The following is a 16330-nucleotide window of genomic DNA, read 5'->3' as shown; positions in this document are numbered from 1 at the left end:
ATACTACAATCTGGGGGCTCAAGGGACAAAGTAAATGTACATGTTAAAATAAAGAAAAAAAAGAAAGAATGCACCCTTAAAACTCTAAAAAAAACAACAACCCCCCCCCAAAAAAAAACTCACATAATACAAAAAAAACTCATTTGAATCCTTATTCAAGCTTTTTAATTTTATTTATTTTTATTTTTGTTTTTTGGGTCATACCCGGCAGCGTTCAGGGGGGGTTACTCCTGGCTTAGCACACAGAAATCGTTCCTGGCTGGCTCAGGAGACCATATGGAATGCTGGGATTCGAACCACCATCTGTTCTGGGTCAGCTGTGTGCAAGGCAAACGCCCTACCACTGTGCTACCGCTCAGGCCCCTATTCAAGCATTTTTATGGGAAAAATTGTGCCTCTTGATAATTCATATGTGAAAGTCCCGGCCCCTAGTCCAGAATGCAACTGTATTTTGGGAGAAGAGCTTTACAGTAATAAATGAAAAAAAATGCCATTTAAGATAATCTTTGATCTAATCTGATGTCTTGAGAAAAGGTTTATATATGTTTCCTTAATGCCGCACCAAGGAAAGATCAAGTGAGAGCACACTGAAAACATAGTCATATGCAGAAAAAGAAAGTAGCCTCAAAAAAAAGCAACTATACTGATGGGTTGATATTGGAATTTCAAGTCTTTAGTACCATGAAAATATACATTGCTATTATTTAAGATACCTGGTTTATAACATTCTGTTTTGGCTGCTCTAGGAAGACATTGATCTAGTTATAACAATATCAACTACAACAACTGCTGCTGCTGCTGCTGCTGCTGCTGCTGCTGCTGCTGCTGCTGCTGCTGCTGCTACTACTATACACTAGAATGAAATCTCCCAGCATAGATGGTTTCCTGGAGAATTCTACCAAGTACTTAAAAAATACTAAGTATTCCTAAACATTAAGAGTGAAAAATCCTAATTAATTTTATGAGGCTCCAATATCAATAATAAAGACAGTAATTCCTGTGCCAAAAGTCAAAACACTGTTTCTTTAAATAAAGATGCAAAAAATATTTACTTTAAAAAGTGAGGAAAATGAGGTCAAGGCATAGTGAAGTGGCCTGTAAGTGTTTGGTAATGAGAGCAAATCCCTGGTATCTACATGCTCTGAGAAAATCCTAGAGCAATTCTGCCTGTGACTGGCTGCTCTACATGTAACATTACTATTGACGGTAGTGTAAGTCATGGTTCTTAAGTAAAAATTGTAAAAGAAAATAAGAAAACAAAAACAGTGATGCTGAGGGATTACTTCTGGCTCTGCTTTCAGGAATCACTGCTAGTAGTGCTTGAGGGACCATATGGGATGCTGGGGATTAAACCCAGGTAACTATGTGCAAAGCAAGAGCTAAAAAATTTAACAAATATTCCCAGATATGTTTTGAAAATAATATACTAACTAAATCAGCATTACATGCTTGCAAAATTGGAAGATAGTTAAAACGTCAGCATACTTCATCATATTATGGACTAAAAAATGAAAATTAGGAACTGGAGCAGTATCACAGAGGTAGGGCATTTGCTCTGCATGCTGCCACCCCTGGACAGATCCAGGGTTTGATCCCTGACATCCCATATGGTACCCCAAGCCTGCCAGAAGCGATTTCTGAGTGCAGAACCAGGAGTAGTCAATCCCTGAGAACCACCAAGTGTAGCCTAAAAACCAAAATGAATATATACATACATAAAGAATGAAAATAAAATCAGGGGCTGGAGTGGTGGTGCTAGAGGTAAGGCATCTGTCTGTTTTGCAAGCTCTAGCCTAGGACGAACTGCGGTTTGATCCCCTGGAGTCCCATATGGTCCCCCCAAGCCAGGAACTATTTCTGAGTGCATAGCCAGGAGTAGCCCCTGAGCATCAAATGGGTGTGGCCCAAAACAAACAAACAAATAAAAAAATGAAAATAAAATCAGCATGATCAACTTGATAAAAAATGACCAAAATTAATTAATTAGTTAATTAATTTATGACTAAACTACCCAGAAAAAATTTGAGCAGAGACAAAATTATTGTTTGATAAAAATATCTACCAAAAAATTCTTCAAAGGTAACAGAAATAGCTCAAAAGGTTAGCCACAAATCCTTGTTATATAGGAAGCCAGATTTGATTCCTAGGCCATATAGCCCTTCAAGCATGACAGTAATGACTCCTGACAACAAAGCTGATAATAAGCCCCAAGTACAGGCAAGGTCTAGCTCCCAAAGAAAAATTTTCAGTGGATATTATACTTGATAGTGCACTTCCCAGAAGAACTATAGAAAGGTGGTGTATCCACTTTCACCATTATTAACATAGTACTAAAGGTTTTAGCCTGCTCAATATTACAATAAAATAAGATATATAAATTAAGGAGCAAAAACTAAAACTCTTTATTCAGATAACATCCTCTACGTAGACAACTCTCTGAGCCACAAAATAGAACTTTTAGAATATCTTCAGGAGCCAGAGAGTTATAGCATCATGGAAGGCATTTGTTTTGCATGTGATTGACCTGCATTTGATCCCAGAAATCCATAAGGTCCTCAAGACTGCCAAAAGTGATTCCTGAGTGCAAAGCTAGAAATAAGATCTAACTACTGCTGAATGTGGCCCCCAAACCAAATTTAAGAAAGAAGTAAGGTATTCAGTATATTCATGAATATAACGCAAATGTCAGAAAATAAGTATATAAATATACAAATATATTAAAATATGTTTATATTATAAACCAATGTATTTTTATGTTTATAATAAATATTTTGATAGTTATGAAGTGATACTTATTGTGATTTTAGTATACATTTCCTAAAAGGATACTGATGCTAGGTGACTTTTATTATGGCTAATTGCTATTAAAATATTCTCTTTAATGAAATAGCTCTACATATTTTTGCCCATTTCCAAATGCAGTCTTTGGGTATTTTTATTTGTTTGTTTTTACTAAGTTCTTTTTTTTAATAAATGACTTTATTTAAAGACCATCTATTACATAGTAGTTCACAATACATTTGTTCCATGACCAATCCCACCACCAATGTAAACTTTCCTCTACCATTGTCTCCTCATTCCCAACTATTCCCAATACTACTTCCTTGGCAGGCACAAAACAATATATTCTATATTTCTTGTTTACAGATAAGTGGTTATACAATTTTTAATAATAATTTTTATTGTGACCGAAGAATGAATAACAAATCTTTCACAGTAGTATTTATGGTACATAGTGACAACGAATCAGTGCCATTCCCAACACCAGGGTTGTCCTCCCTCCACCCCATTTCCCAGCATGTGTTCCATATCTCCTCTTTGTCTCCTAGAGTGCTAGTGAAAATGTTCCCCTCTGTTTATGGCTTATTGTAGATAGGGTATCTATTCTGTTGTTGACTTTAGGTTTGATGTTTAAGCAGATCATTTTTTAATTCCACTCAATGTTCATATGGCTATTTGGTCTTGGTACCGTTTATTTTTATTTTCTCCCTCATTTTTTAAAAGGTAACACAATAAGAGAATTTGTGAAATTAGTGCATCTCACAAGGAGATCATTAAGTCATTGTCAGAAGGTCTGCTAAGTGATTTGTTGCTAGTTGATTTTCTGTTGTTTGTATCTGAATAATAGGTGGCTTTGAATTTATGTTGATTCTAAATTGGTGTGTTCTGACAGTATTGAAAAAATTTGGAGTTGTTACATAGTTGTGTATGCAGCCACAAAGTCCAGAAATTCCAAACTGGGTGACTGATGCTTTGGTTTTTGTGGGGCATGTTTTTTTTATTTGTTTGTTTCTTTGTTTGTTTGCTAAGTTACAATGTATCATGCAGAACCCTTGATAAAAGAAATATTTCTATTATTTCTTATAAGGCTATTTAAATTTCTAATTATCTCAAGTTATCTGTTAACGTTCACTATTCAAGTTTGGATTGACTATATTCTAAATTTTCATATTTTGTTTGTCAATATAATATTAATTTGAATTATGTGTATATCTTATTAAAGTTTGCAAAATATCATAGTACATATATACTTATCTATGTTTATGAAGGTGAAAAAAGATACACACATAATGGCTTTGCCTTTTGTACCAAGTTGATGCCACTAAATCTATTTAGAAAACACAGCGTGGGTGCTGTATTGTGGTCCTTGGCACTGTTAGTGGCTTTTCTTACTGTTAAATAGGTTGCATCATCCATTTGTTCAAAATAAACCACAGCTTTTATATTTTTTGACTAAATAGAATCACCACTGAGAGAGTCATGTCAATTTTACTAGTTTAGCATTTATTTTCTTGATGGTCTTACATAGGAATTACTTTCCTATGTAGATGTTATAAAATATGATTTTTAGTGATTACACTTTACAATAAAACATCATTTTAGATAATAAAATTAATGAAGAGAATGAAGAGAAGTTAGCTTTATGTGGTAATCATTAGCTATTCACTATATTGCAGTAATCTTTTATATGGGCATATGAGAGGACTGTATCATTCATCTTTAAGTTATTAATAGTCATGTGACTTGTCTTAGCCAACAAATATCAGAATAAGAGGCAAGGGAGTTATCTTAATAGAAGCTTTAAAAACTTTTACCATGTTCCCATGTGCCTGATAAAAGATGAGAATGTTTTAGGGCATTATCAGCCTAGCTTCCTGAGGTCGGAGACAAAATATATTCTTTTATTGTCCAACATGGGTACCTAGCATTAGCAAGAAATAAACTTTGTGTTCTTTTCATAACTGCTATTTCTATTTGTATAAGTATAAACCTATATTATTATGACTTATATATTTTATATTCAGTAAACACACAAAGCTATGCAAAGACAACAATGTTTAATGATGCATTATGGCATATTATATTGTCAACTCCTGCTAAAGAATCACTCATTGATGTATCTGATGGCACATATACACTGATCATACACACACCAAGAAAATTATTACATATGTTGCCTCAGGCATAAATTAGAAAGTAACAGTTATGATTTACAACATGATATCAAACTTTGTATCAAGATGAATACACAATGATGTTTCTCATTCTTAATAGGGACACATGAGTCAGAGAATTTAAATATTGCTTTAAATATTTCCAAGATCTCTGAAGAATTACATTTTACAAGCATACTAAATCTAAACTGTGATTCATGGTTAATATTAACATTAATCATATCAACTCCATAATACCCAGATTTGCTAGGATAAATAACAATAAATAGCATTTATTTTCAAACTACATGCAAAAGGCTTTACATGTATTAGTAAACCTAATCAGTGGCTCACTTTGCTAATTAATTTGTCATGTTTTTAATTAGCAGTATTTGGACAATATTGAGATTTTTTTTTTTTTGCCACACAGGTTTTGCCACACAGGGGTTACTCCTGGCTATGTGCTCAGAATTGCTCCTGGCTTTGGGGACCATATGGGACGCCAAGGGATTGAACCACAGTCCATCCTAGATTAGCTCGTAGCAAGGCAAATGCCCTACTCCTTGTGCTACCGCTCTGGCTCTAACAATATTGAGATTTTAATATAACAATCTTTATAAGATATCAAAAGATTCCAATTTAAAAATCAGCAGAGTTTTAAAATTTTTACCCAAGTAGAAGCCGGAGTGATAGTTAAGCAGGTAGGGTATTTGCCTTGCACACAGCTGGCCTGGGTTTAATTCCTAGCATTCGCTATGGTCCTTGAGTCTTCCAGCAGTGATCCTTGAGCACAGAGCCAGGAGGAAATTCAGATATGGTTCCCCAAAATTAAATATTTTTTAAGCAAGTTAATCCAACAGGTGATTTAATGTTATACTTTATATCCACCATGCAGTGAAAATTCCAAATACAATGGAAATAAAAACAAAACAGTTTAAAAAATTTAGTTTATGAATGATCAGAAGAATCCAGGTATTGGGGGAAGAGAGTGATAGAACCACAGGTAAGCATTTGCCTTGCACACAGTACACCCAGATTCAATTTCTAGCATCCCATGTGGTCCCCTCAGCCCACCAAGAGCAATCTCCAAGTGCAGAGCCAGGATTAAGCCCTGAGCACAATTAGATGTGGTCAAAATCCAAAATACAGCTATTTAACATATAAAACACACCCTTGATTTTTTTTTTGGGGGGGGCACACCTGGTGACGCTCAGAGGTTACTCCTGGCTATGTGCTCAGAAATTGCTCCTGGCATGGGGGACTATATGGGACGCCAGGGAATTGAAACATGGTCCCTCCTAGGCTAGCGTGAGCAAGGTAGACACCTTACCACTTGCGTCACTGCTCCGGCCCCTACTTCATATATTTTATCTATAAAATACATGACAAAATTATTGATATTGAAAAGTTTTATTTTTAACTATTATAATTGAAAATATAGAAGATCAAATTAATTAGAGGATGTTATAATTTGTCAATGATGTGATTGTTAATAAGCAAGTAAAACTAATTACACTATGGATTATGGAACCAGAATACTTGAGTTTAGGGCTTCTATTGACTCTTTAAAATAGAGAATTATGGTCCAGAGTGATAGTATAATAGATAGGTAACTAGTTTTGCATGGGGCTGATCTAGGTTTGGATTCCTGGTACTTCATAGGATTCCCTGAGCCCTTCCAGGAGTGCTGAGCATAAATAGAGCCAGAAGTAAGTCTTGAGTACAGTTGGGTGTGATGATGAAAAATATTAGGAATGATGAAAACATGAGACTCTATGGTGATGAATACATTAAGTTAGTTCATATAGAGCTCATAGAAGAACAAGGACACAGCAGCTATTCAACAGATTTAGGTATCATTATATTTTTTTAAAGTTTTAATACCCAATTCCCTCATATTTTTAACATTTAATATCACACCCCTTTTTGAAATATACCTGAGAGAAGGCTTTCTTAAATGTTTTACACTTTCAACTTATAGCCCTGAGTTTTTGCTCTCAACCTGGGTATATAGGTATATGAAATAAACACATATGCCAGACATTTACAGATAAATCATACAGAATTAACTTTATAGATTTATTGTTTAATTATTCATATAAATTTTCAAACCATAGTTTAAGAAATTAGGCTATAGAGACTCTTAGGGACTATTTAATAAATTAATTATTATATTTGTATTTTGAGACAGTTTGTCTTTAAGATAGCAAACATATATGACTCTTTAATACTTGAAAAAAGTTCTAAGACAGTCTCTGTTCTTTTTTATTTTGGGGTTTTAGGAGGCACAACCAGCTATGCTCAGAACTTAATCATGGCTCTGTCTGTGCTCAGGGATCTTCTGGCATGGATGTGTTAGAGAAACCAAATACAATGCTGAGAAATAAACACAGGTTGGATGCGCGCAAGGCAATTGTTTTGTCTGCTATATTATCCCTACAGTTCTAAAAGTTCTAAGACAAAAAAATGACTATATTTCATTAAAGTTAGCTATTCAAACAGGATAATAATCATGTAAAATATATGTGCTCTATTAAAAAATTAACATGAGTTTTATTTTAAATCCGCCCATGATCATAAGTGCATTATGAGTTGAGAACAGCATATGTCTATTTGGGATTGGAAAAGTGTAGAGATACCAGAGAGACCTGTGATTCAAAAAATAATACATGAGCCTGTCGGCAATCGTTAAAGACAATAAGACTTAGTAAATACTCCTAGTACTTCTTCCAAGTAGCTTATAATTTCTTAAAATACATAATAACTTTGCTACAACTTGGACCCTTTTTGTAGGTAGGAGCATATTATGTTTTTCCGATCATCACTGATTCTCAGGCTTCTCCTGAAACAGAGGCATTTCTTCAGAAACAATGCTTGAGACATTTTCCTATCCCTAGATAGGTGAGTGTAGAGAGGAAAAAAGTCATGTCAAATGTACCAGGTAATATAAATATTGCAAGTGAAAGATGTCTTTACACAACAAGCTATAAGAATGGAACAGATGAATCTGCTAAGAAAGAATACATGTATGTGTTAGATGATTATTCCTTAATAACTATCAATATTTTATATAAACTAGATGATTATTCCTAAATAACTATCAATATTTTATATAAACATATTTGAAAAATTCAGAAAACTTTGAGATCAAAACATTTGTGTCTAATGGCATTCAACTATTCTGACCATAACAGTTTACTATGGCACACCCTCTGTCCCATAACATCCAGGTCTTAGTTTGGTAAAGTGGAATAAATGAACCATTGCAGAGTTGGATAATTTTCAAAGGTCATGTTTCCATGTAGTTCAACTGGATTCCAGTCTTTATTCCCTTCTAGTGTTGAATAAATGTGGATTTTTAAAAGTGCAAGTGCATAATGAGTGCAATTAAACTAGCATTAAGAAAATTCATGAGTGTCAAAATAATTATGAAGCTTATAATATCAAGATGTAATTGCTTTTACTTTAAAGAATAACAGATTAAGGCTTAAGAAATAAATATGTCCATTAAAATGAATAGTACCTAACACCATGAGAAGCTCAAATGAAAGCAGTTCTTCGAATATCTCAGTTGGAGTTTTACTCTGCTAGCCTTACTACAATTCATGGTTGATTTAAAAAAAGGTGGATGTTTGCAGGTCAAGTTGGGGGTGCAGATCTGGGCCACACCCAACTGTGCTCAGAAATCACTCTGGCTGGTGTCAGTATTGAACCCGGGTCAGCTGCGCTCCAAGCAAGTGTCTTACCAGCTATATTATCTCTCTGGCAACAAATGGAGTTTTGTTTTTTTCTTAAGAGTATTTTTAGAATTAACAATTGGGCTTGACTACATTGCTATACAGCTTTGTATAATATACGTACCACTGCCTAACAGGCAAAACATACAGGCATCCCTCAAAATACAGCCTGCTTTGAAGCACTAAGAGTTAAAGAGAATTCTTTTAAACTTGCCAACTTATTGTCAGAATGATTGGAGTAAGCTGATTAAACTTGCTAAAAAAAAAAGTCTGCAAGTTGGTGTCCTGAAGAAAACAAGATGGTACTTTAGGAAGTTTTAAGTGCATTTAAATTTGGCCACTTGCTTTATAAGAATTTTATTGTGATGATAGTCAACTGCTGGGTGAAATATTTTTGTAATTTTGCAAAATAAATCATTCTAAGAATATTTACCATAATCGTAGCATTAAAAACAGAGGCAGATTTAATTACTCCAAACATGTAAACCAGTTAAGTGTTTGATCTTGGTAAAAAGATGTGGTCAATATATTAAATATAGAACACTAGAGTCAATGGATTCTATTTTTATGCATATATTAACTGTCTAGCCATTTTAAAGACGAAGTTGGTCAAAAGCCCAAGTGTACTCTAACATTTAATAGTTATATGACCTTGGGCAAATTCTTTCATTTCTCTGTGTTTGAATTTCCTCCTCTGTCGGTACATGGCACTATAAGTTACCCCTTACAGTGGTGTAAAAATGGAATGAATGAATCCAGCTTAAGCAGATGAAACAGCCTATAGAGCCTGTTAAGAAAGCTGTCCTGTTTTGTTTTGTTTGCCCTAAAGTTTCGATCTTTACGTAAGCGTGTGTGTGTGTGTGTGTGTGTGTGTGTGTGTGTGTGTGTGTGTACAAAAGAAACGACCTATTCTTCAACAATCTAGATTATCGTTAGGCTCAAAGAAAAGGAATACTTACTAACCATCATATGGACTTGAGGAGAAGACCATTTATTAGGAACGAGAATGAAGTAAGTGGCGGTTGCTATGCTTCTATCACAAGTGTGCATCCAATCACCCTTCCCCCTTCCCCAAGTTCTAGACTTCTGTCAACCCTATTAAGGAAAAGTTTTACCAAGTCTGGGGCACAGAACCAACAGAGCCGGGATGGGTCGCCACCTCTTTGCTCCCCGGCCTGGGTCTTTTAAACGACACGACACCTCCACCCCCTACCAAAGGTGGCACCGGAGCTAACATCCAGTCCACCCTCTAGGCCCAGAGGAAAAGTACAAAGTGGGCAACAGGCTGGAGGAGGGGAAGACACTCAGGACCCCACCCCAGAATAGATCGCCCCCCCCGAACCTGACAGTCCGCTAGTGCCCAATGCCCACTCCCACCCAGCCCTCCGCCGTGCACCGCAGCGCATTGGAAGACGCGCAGACGCCGCTCGCTGGAAGGGAACCCAGGGCGGGTTTCCCGGGCAGGAGGAGCCCCCCGGCAGCTCCCCAGGGCGAGTGAGTGTCCTCCCCAACGGCCCCGGCCCCAGCGCCGCCTCCCACCCGCGAGGACGTCCCCGCACGCAGCGACAGCGACGGCCCCGGCCACCAAAACAACCCGCCCTGGCCACGCCGAGGGGGCCACCGACTCGGGCAGCGGCGCGGGCGGCGGGGAATTACCTGCGCAAGCCCCGCGCCCCGCGCCCCGCGCCCCGCGCCCAGGCCGGCCCTCCTGCCGCAGCTGCCGCCGCCGCCCGGGGAGGCTCCTCCGGAGGCGCCGCGCCGCAGTCCGGGCTGCAGCGCTCCGCACCAGCTGCGCGCTCAGGGCGGCCAGCGCCCGCGCACAGGTGGGAACCCCGCGAGTGGGCGTAGGGCGAACCCCGCTCCCGCGCGTGCCAGCCCGCCGGCCGGGGCCGCCCGGGCCGCGCTTTCTCTCCCCGGGGCGCCGCCGGCCCCGGCCCCGGCCCCCCCAGCCGCCCCGGCGCGCACCCTGGGCGGCCGCGGTCCCTGCGCATCGGGGGCTGCTCGAGCCGAGGACCCGGCGCCCGCCCGGGGGGCAGCGCACGGCCAGTCGGGCGCCCCTTCCTCAGCCGCCCGCCGGACCCCTCCAGCCCGCGCCCGCCGCCCCCACCCCGGCTCCCTCCCGCCCCGCGAAGACGAGGCATGCCCTGCACACACCTTGGAATGGACCGTCGCCTCCCCGGGTCTCCGACGCGCCAAACTCCTACAAGGTGTCCATGGGTCCGGAGGGAGATCCGGGCACCGAGTCGGAGCCGCTCGCTGATTATTTAATCATGTTGCAAGTGCCGGGGCCGCTGCCAGAGTTGCGGGTCATGTGGGCACAGCAGAGGCTGGCTGCTGCCAGTACCAGGGTTTCCTGAGGATCCTGAAACTATGATCTCATCCTCCTCATCCGCCTCCCCCGCCCCGCTCTTCTCTCCGCGGGCGCGCACGCACAGCACACACACACACACACACACACACACACACACACACACACACACACACACACACACACACACATGCACACCCGCTCGCACACACTTATTGCATGCACTCTCCTTCCTCGACTGAAATATTCCTCCAGGGAAATACAGTGTCCATGCTCTTCATTGAAATAAAAAATTACGTGTGTGTGTGTGTGTGTGTGTGTGTATATATATATATATATATATATATATATATATATATATATATATATATATATATATATATATGTGTGTGTGTGTGTCCTCTGGATAGAGATTTTTCTTTCCAAGCTTGATTTATGTGCTTTGTTTATTTCCTACAGTTTTCCCCTTTACACGTGCAAAGGATGCGAACAGAGCCTCCGAATTCGAATGAAATGTAATCATCCTCTTATGTTGGCCCAGATTTTGATCAGAACCCGATAGATCAGAACAGTCTAGTTTCCATTTGAAATTGGAGCAATGATATATCGGGTTGGAACATAAAATAGTAATATTTGAGGCATCTGCAGTGGGTTTCTTTCCCAAGCTGCAAACATTTCCCAAACATTACCTCATTTATTTGCAGAGCATCTTTGCAGAGGAGGTGGATGAGAAAACGGAGAGTATTGGCACTTAGAAGACACAGAACATATAGGTTAGCTGACATGACTTACCCAGCACACGTAAGTCAATATCTCATCATAAATATTAATTATATAGTTACCCACAGGTTGCTTATTCATTAAAATCAATTCTTAGAAACCCAGATTACCAAAAATAATGAAAATAGTCCTGATTATTTTTAAATCACTAATTCAGATGTCAAATTTACACATTTTCTACATATTTTATATAAATTCTCTTCTGTATTTGTATGTATCTCCAATCTTATATTTCGTCCATTTTTCCTAACTTGGGAGGTGTATATATAATATATATAATGTGTATTTGTGATAAGTATATGCAGTTATATTGACTTGCATTGTTTGAACTCCTTAGAAGTTTCAGTCAGTGTTTTTCATGATAGTAATCAATTTCATTATGTTGTATATCTTAGCCGAATCTACTTACCTGTTTGATGTATATGAATATTAAATGCTTTGAAGAATAATTGGGAATTTAATACATAGAACCTGTCCTCCATTCATTTACGTCTAACTGTTGAGATAAGATATAGGTAACAGAAAGTCGATAGATGCTGAGGTGAAAGGCTATTATTTTCATTTTATAAAATATTACAAAGATACTAAAAGAAACATATCTTTCCTTTTAAGTGACTTCATTTCTGTTCCAAATTAAAATTATCTCATTTGTGGGAGGGGTATATGGAATGCAAGCTGGGAACAGGGGTGGAGGGAGGACAACTTTGGTGGTAGGAATTCCCCTGATTCAATGTTAATATGTACCTAAAATATTACTGTGAAAGATATGTAATGCACTTTGGTCAAAATAAAAATTATTATTATAAAAATGTTTATTCTAAAAAATTATCTCATTTGTTCTGTTTAGTTTGTAGTCTTTGACCTCCACAACATATCAGTGGTGAAGGTCATATGTCAACCTTTTAATATAGCTACACATATTCACATTGTACATTTTTTTAATTATTGTAAAAGTATTAACAAAGAGTACTCTGGGTAGTTTTGTTCAGAAAGAAAATTTAGAAAAAACTGGATATGTGACTCAGGGATATGAATACATTGCATGAGAGAGAACTTAAATTTGATTGTAACCTTTTTTTTAAATCAACCTTGGAGAAGATAAATGGTCTTTGATAGAGATGGGACATGGGGAAATTAATGAAAATGGAAAAGGTAACAGGGAAAAGGTGAAGTGGGGAATATTAGAGAAAAAGAGAGAAACATAAAAGGAATCAGCTTCCAAGTAAAAGCTGAAAATTTTCAAGCTTGGCTGCTTAGAAAGTTCTTAAGAAATCAAGGGGCCGGAGTGATAGCTCAGCGATAGGGCATTTGCCTTGCATGCTGCTGACCCAGGACGAACCTCGGTTAGATCCCTGTGTCCCATATCATCCCCCATACCAGGAGTGATCCATGAGCGTCCCGGGTGTGTCCCACCCCTCACCCCAAAAAGAAATCTGACTTATTGTTATAAAACATTTGGGGGGGAGGTTATACCCTGCTGCACTCAGGGATTACTCCTGGCTCTGTGCTCAGAAATCGCTCCTGGCAGGCTTGGGGAACCATATACATATAGGATGCCAGGAATCAAACCAGAGTCCATCCTATGTTGGCCACATTCAAGGCAAATGCCCTACTGCTGTGCTATGCTTATAGAAATTTAATATGGCAACAAATTGATCTAAGAGCAGGTTGTCTTATATCAACACCTAATGATAAGGTGAAATCAGAAGACACATCATCCTTTGATCTGTGCAAAAGCCAAGATCACTATCTACATAAGACTGACTGTGACAACCATGAGGGGGCAAAACTTATCCAGGGACCAATAAAAATGACTTAGTCTAGGCTTTGGCCTATGATCTGTACAACAACCAAGATCTTATTTCTAATTCCAGAGGTCTGGCTGAGACAATTGCAACTGAACAGGTCTTCTGGAAACACAATGAAAGACTCTATCCTGGGCTCTATCCTAGGATCAGTCCAAAAACCAAGACCACCAACTACAGAAGACTGATTAAAGTAACAATGATGGAACCAAACTTCTAGAACAGTAAAGAAAGATGACTTCATAGGCTCCACTCTTTGACCTGTGCAGAAACCAAGATCTCTAGATACAGAGGTCTGATTTTATCATCCATGGTGAAGCAGAAGTTTTCCATACACCACAAAAGGTCCCAGGGGAGAGTAAATGAGCATGTTTGGAGGCGGTAGTTATTCCCATAACAATATACTTCAAGAGAAACCCTGTATCTCTCAGGCCAAGGGAATTCCTTTTCTAATTTTCCCAATATTTAATGTGCCTATGCAGAAAAAAAGAAGCAACACAAAATAATTTTTTATTTCAGGACCATGGTTATTGTGTGGTGGCTTTCTTTATTGCTGTGGTGTTGTCTGGATTTTTTGTTTGATTTTCCTTTTTGTATGGCTGTTGTATTTCTCTTCCTTTTCCCCTTCTCTCAAATTGATATTTATAGTTTCTAGAAGGACTTTTTTTTGCTTGTTTGATTTTTACCTCCTTATTTATTTATTTATTTATTTATTTATTTATTTATTTATTTATTTATTTTTCTTTGCTTCAAACAGAACCACACAACTTGAACCATCTTGTTCTGCCTCTCAAATTTAGGGGGAAATAATGGAGGGTTCCAAGACCAAACATCTGTATGATCAATAGGTAGTGATCAAAATGATCGGACTTAAACACCAAATGCAAAGCCAGTGACAACAGAATCGATACCCATTCTACAACAAGCAGAGGGGACACAGAGGGAACCATTTATACTAGCAACCCCAGGGGGTTAGAAAGGGAGATATGGGATGCATGCTGGGAACAGGGATGGAGGAAGTACAACATTGGTGGTGGGAATTCCCCTGATTCAATGTCAATATGTACCTAAAATATTACTGTGAAAGGTTTGTAATCCACTTTGGTCAAAACAAAAATTATTATTATAATAATAAAAGAAAAAAGAAAATTTATATAAGAAAAAAATTAATGATAAAAACAGCATTATTCAGAAGCTTCTCTGAATAATATTAGTTTTAAAAAATCAAGTATATTTTCTCTAGAAGAAATAGATTGACTTACCAATGCAATCTAATAATAAAAATAACAGTATTTTGACTGGAGAGACAAAAAGGCAGGTAAGCCTTTTGTATAGCATGCAGCTTACCCAGATTCAGTCCTTGCATTCTGCCTGAACACAATGGTGAGTGATTCCTCAGCAGAGAACCTTGATCACCGCCACACGTGGCTCAACGTCCCCCCTTCCCAAAATGGCTGTAGGATTAATTAGTCATGGCATAGACAATAATTTAAAAGAAATTAACAATGAAATCCAAGGAGACAAATGGGAAAACAAAAGTAAAGTTTAATTGGCCGATGAGGAGTTAAATATACAATATATAATACAGATAATAGTAATAGTATCTTAAAATTTTCATCTTAAAAATTTTTTTGGCTACATTCAGTAATATTCAAGCATTACTCCTGGCTCTGCTTTCAGGAGTTACTCCCGACTTTGTCTGGACGATCCTTTTGGCTAGCCTGGAATTGAACCCTAGTTGATTGTGTGCAAGGCAAACACCCTACTACCTGCTTTATAGTGCTAACACTTCATCCCCATCTTAAAATTTCAAAGTAGTTTATATGCCAAAGAACTTTTCATATTCCTTATTAATGTTGATGATACTTAGAGATAGGCAAAGTTGTGAACTTATTTTAAAAAGGTTATAGTAATTCTCCCTAAATCTAAACATGTTGAAGTAAGGATAATATTTCTACTTCTTGTTTTAGAAATATCACTTGTATTTTCTGAACAGTCACCGCTAAAGATGTTGCTTTCTTCAATCCATATTATAAACAATGCTACTAGATGGATTCCTGGGCATGGACTGCAACAGTGATTTATACATAATCTGTATTTTACACAGGCTGTTGGAGTTCAACTAGGAACTTCTCATAAAATGATCAGCTTTAGCTCATAGTAGACACTAACAGCTTGGCAGTATCTCTGGAAGATGACTTCAGAAGAGGTGAAAGTCTAATGTGAACAAGAATATAGCAGGAGCACTTTCTTTTTAGTTGCAAACTCATAGCAGGGTTTGTTTGGATGAGAGAGATTTAACCTTGATGACTATAGACTGCTATTTCAGAAATTCATTATAACCTTGGTGGCTTAACAATCACTAGCAGTTGGCCTCAGACTATTTTCTTTTAGCAAAATATATTTTAATAGGGCTAAGCACACGTACTTATAGTGCTTTACTTATATTGTTTCTTTTGACCAAGAAACAATAAATCTCTGATATTTTTTAAATATTTTACTCAATTTTAAAAAGATATTTGGGCCAGTGGTACTCACTACTACCAGGTTAGTGTGCCTGTTAATCTCACTCCAGCTAAGCTTCTTTATTTATAGATTACATTTGAAAGCATATTGGTTTTTATGGCATATCCGGTAGTGTTCAGTGCTTACTCCTGGTTCTATGGTTAAATTATGGGAACGCTTGTTGATACTAAAGGGTTCATATCAAGTGTTGAGGACTGACAGGTTTCTTCAAGGCAAATTCCTTACCTTCTGTCCTATTTT

The 16330-nt window shown here is 37.9% G+C and overlaps 1 protein-coding gene across 5 annotated transcripts in view; it reads right to left on the bottom strand.

Annotated features, from left to right (window-relative positions):
* The window catches only part of DTNA (dystrobrevin alpha), a 376270-nt gene extending 365260 nt beyond the window's left edge, over nt 1–11010 (bottom strand). For all 5 annotated transcript variants that reach the window (XR_007493790.1, XR_007493791.1, XM_049769646.1 and 2 more), the window contains exon 1: nt 10822–11010. The gene's annotated coding sequence lies outside the window, so the exon portion shown is untranslated. The remainder of the gene's footprint in view (nt 1–10821) is intronic.
* Nucleotides 11011–16330: the final 5320 nt, after the last annotated feature.

This window comes from Suncus etruscus, chromosome 3, assembly GCF_024139225.1.
Source record: "Suncus etruscus isolate mSunEtr1 chromosome 3, mSunEtr1.pri.cur, whole genome shotgun sequence".
In the NCBI taxonomy this organism is placed as follows: domain Eukaryota; kingdom Metazoa; phylum Chordata; class Mammalia; order Eulipotyphla; family Soricidae; genus Suncus; species Suncus etruscus.
The sequence above is the reverse complement of the archived record's forward strand: the minus strand, read 5'-3'. Positions and strand labels throughout refer to the sequence as shown.